Source organism: Oncorhynchus keta, chromosome 30 (genome assembly GCF_023373465.1).
Source record: "Oncorhynchus keta strain PuntledgeMale-10-30-2019 chromosome 30, Oket_V2, whole genome shotgun sequence".
Classification (NCBI taxonomy): Eukaryota; Metazoa; Chordata; class Actinopteri; order Salmoniformes; family Salmonidae; genus Oncorhynchus; species Oncorhynchus keta.
Window position 1 is genome coordinate 10,568,451 of NC_068450.1, and position 4,085 is coordinate 10,572,535.

A 4,085-nucleotide genomic window follows, 5' to 3' on the forward strand; every position below is an offset into this window, starting at 1 on the left:
TGATCAAGTGGGGAAGTGGCCAAATGTTCAATCCCAACTTATTTGTTGAGTTACAAAGTAGTTCAGCAATAGTAGACCTATGATGGTAAGTTATTCCATAAACCACTGCCCTGAGCCATGATAACACCCTGTCTGGACCAGGGAATTACCTCCACCACCCAGTAACTCTGGACATCAGCCGTTAGTTACCTCTACCACCCAGTAACTCTGGACATCAGCCGTTAGTTACCCCTACACCCAGTAACTCTGGACATCAGCCGTTAGTTACCCCTACACCCAGTAACTCTGGACATCAGCCGTTAGTTACCTCTACACCCAGTAACTCTGGACATCAGCCGTTAGTTACCCCTACACCCAGTAACTCTGGACATCAGCCGTTAGTTACCCCTACACCCAGTAACTCTGGACATCAGCCGTTAGTTACCCCTACACCCAGTAACTCTGGACATCAGCCTTTAGTTACCCCTACACCCAGTAACTCTGGACATCAGCCGTTAGTTAGCCCTACACCCAGTAACTCTGGACATCAGCAGTTAGTTAGCCCTACACCCAGTAACTCTGGACATCAGCCGTTAGTTACCCCTACACCCAGTAACTCTGGACATCAGCCGTTAGTTAGCCCTTCACCCAGTAACTCTGGACATCAGCAGTTAGTTAGCCCTACACCCAGTAACTCTGGACATCAGCCGTTAGTTACCCCTACACCCAGTAACTATGGACATCAGCCGTTAGTTACCCCTACACCCAGTAACTCTGGACATCAGCCGTTAGTTACCCCTACACCCAGTAACTCTGGACATCAGCCGTTAGTTACCCCTACACCCAGTAACTCTGGACATCAGCCGTTAGTTACCCCTACACACAGTAACTCTGGACATCAGCCGTTAGTTACCCCTACACCCAGTAACTCTGGACATCAGCCGTTAGTTACCCCTACACCCAGTAACTCTGGACATCAGCCGTTAGTTACCTCTACACCCAGTAACTCTGGACATCAGCCGTTAGTTACCCCTACACCCAGTAACTCTGGACATCAGCAGTTAGTTACCTCTATCACCCAGTAACTCTGGACATCAGCCGTTAGTTACCTCTACACCCAGTAACTCTGGACATCAGCCGTTAGTTACCCCTACACCCAGTAACTCTGGACATCAGCCGTTAGTTACCCCTACACCCAGTAACTCTGGACATCAGCCGTTAGTTACCCCTACACCCAGTAACTCTGGACATCAGCCGTTAGTTACCCCTACACCCAGTAACTCTGGACATCAGCAGTTAGTTACCTCTATCACCCAGTAACTCTGGACATCAGCCGTTAGTTACCTCTACACCCAGTAACTCTGGACATCAGCCGTTAGTTACCCCTACACCCAGTAACTCTGGACATCAGCCGTTAGTTACCCCTACACCCAGTAACTCTGGACATCAGCCGTTAGTTACCCCTACACCCAGTAACTCTGGACATCAGCCGTTAGTTACCTCTACACCCAGTAACTCTGGACATCAGCCGTTAGTTACCCCTACACCCAGTAACTCTGGACATCAGCCGTTAGTTACCTCTACCACCCAGTAACTCTGGACATCAGCCGTTAGTTACCCCTACACCCAGTAACTCTGGACATCAGCCGTTAGTTACCTCTACCACCCAGTAACTCTGGACATCAGCAGTTAGTTACCCCTACACCCAGTGCCACAGGCAGACTAATCACCTAAATCACTGGGAGTGGACAGTAATGTATTGCCAGGTCTTTGTTTTTCAGTTTTACCTTTATTTGACTTGGCAAGTCAGTTAAGAACAAATTCTTATTTACAATGACGGTCTAGGAACAGTGGGTTACCTTGTTACCTGCCTTGTTCAGGGCAGAACGACAGATGTTTACCTTGTCAGCTCGGGGATTCGATCTTGCAACTCGGGGATTCGAACCTGCAACCTTTCGGTTACTAGTCCAACTCCCCAACCACTAGGCTACCTGCCGCCCCAACCACTAGGCTACCTGCCGCCCCAACCACTAGGCTACCTGCCGCCCCAACCACTAGGCTACCTGCCGCCCCAACCACTAGGCTACCTGCCGCCCCAACCACTAGGCTACCTGCCGCTCCAGTACATCCATTCTAATGTACTGGACAAGACTGGCTTAAGACAAGGCCATTTATACGCACACGCACACACACGCACATGCACACGCACACACACACACACACACACACACACACACACACACACACACACACACACACACACACACACACACACACACACACACACACACACACACACACACACACACACACACACACACACACACACACACACCTATCTATTGGTAAAGCACTCTTTACAGTAACATCACAGTGCAGTCTCAGGTTATTCCAGGCTGAAGGAATGTGATGTATCAATAGGAACTCATCAACTCCTAGATGCTCATTTGTTTCAGGAATGAAGCAGTAATATGAATGGAGGAAAAAAACCTCATGGAAACGGACGAGTCGGCTTCTGATGGGCCATCCGTCTGTCATAGGTAATAAAGTTGAACGTTCAGACCATCAGCGTCTCTTACAGATTTCCTAGGTTGGTAGAGCATGGCATTGGCAACACCAAGGATTGTGGGTTTAATTCCCACGGGGGACCAGTATGACCATGTTTAATAAAATAAATAAATGATGCATTCACTCCTGTAAGTCGCTCTGGATAAGAGTGTCTGCTAAATGACCATTTTTGTATTGATTTATTATGTAAAATACAAAAGTCAACACATCTCAGTGACAGAAGTCAAATGATCCTACTGGGGCCACATGATGGCACTCGTGGAAATATGTTTTCATGTCAGTAAACAGGGGTCAACTGGGGTCAACAGAAGGAGGGACAACTAAGCTACAAGCTTATGAACAAAGCAAGTTTATATAAAGAGTTTTTGGGATTTAAAAAAAAACAAGTTAAACCAGGCATTTCCTCCACAAACAAGTTTAGCTCAATTCCCATCATATTCCCATCAGCATATTTCACATCTCCCACGCAATGCATACATACAAAACTACAGAAAACCACTTATAGTGAATGGAAATAGTCCCAAATAGTGCACGATATGCAAAATGTTGGAACACACCCTAAGCCATGCCCAGGCCGTTCTAGAAGCTGTCAATCAAACAAACCATGATGACACTTAGCACGCAGGATTAAACAGTAAGTTTACAGTAAGTAACTGGGTAACACTTTTATGAATCAGCCTTTATCACTGATTAGACATGTTTAGAAATGCCTTTTTTTTAATGCGTTATAACTTAGGAAACATGTTATATATGCTTTTCATTTTGTAAGACTTTAAGAGTTGTAAAAACGAACTGCTTAGAAGTGTTTAGAAACTTCAGTAACTAAAGTTGCATGTGAATTCAGCTTGCATCAGTCCACACTGACATGACAAAACAGAAACTTACCCAAGGTTCTCTAAGTTGACCCCTTCTGAAATGTTTCTTGGTATTATTTTCCTCCTTTATGCTTTTAAGGATTTTGCAGATCCAGCAAACCCGAGAGTGACAAGCACTGTTGTTCTTCCATAGTGTCTCTCGTGGGAAGAAAAGAAACACACATGCAATATTGTGAACTCTGTCAGTGGCAATAGCCGGCTAGTTAACTTTACTCACATCTATTCTACTCAGGAGCTTTGCAGGAGAGTACTAAGAGACTCCTAGCTCCCTGAGGAACTTTACGGTCCCCTCCCACTTCTCGCACTGTCCCCTCCTCCCCCACCTCCTCCCTCTGTCAGTCCCTCACACACACACACACACACACACACACACACACACACACACACACACACACACACACACACACACACACACACACACACACACACACACACACACACACACACACACACACACACACACACACACACACACACACACACACACGGGTGCCTGTGCACAGATTGTGGGCTGGTTCTTTCATGTTAGCCTTCTGGGCTGGGGCCAGAGAAGTGCTCAGTGCTCTCAGGGCGTGTATTGAAACAATAGTTGTTGGTGTGCCTGTCCTGTTTGGATAGTCTAATTCGCAGGTTTGAGAAATTAAATCCTGGCTTGCTCTTGTC

General features: G+C 46.5%; 1 protein-coding gene across 1 annotated transcript in view; it reads right to left on the reverse strand.

The window, feature by feature from the left end:
* The window catches only part of LOC118376255 (protocadherin Fat 2-like), an 82,862-nt gene extending 79,208 nt beyond the window's left edge, over positions 1–3,654 (reverse strand). Inside the window, exon 1 of the mRNA XM_052487543.1 lies at positions 3,433–3,654. The gene's annotated coding sequence lies outside the window, so the exon portion shown is untranslated. The remainder of the gene's footprint in view (positions 1–3,432) is intronic.
* Positions 3,655–4,085: the final 431 nt, after the last annotated feature.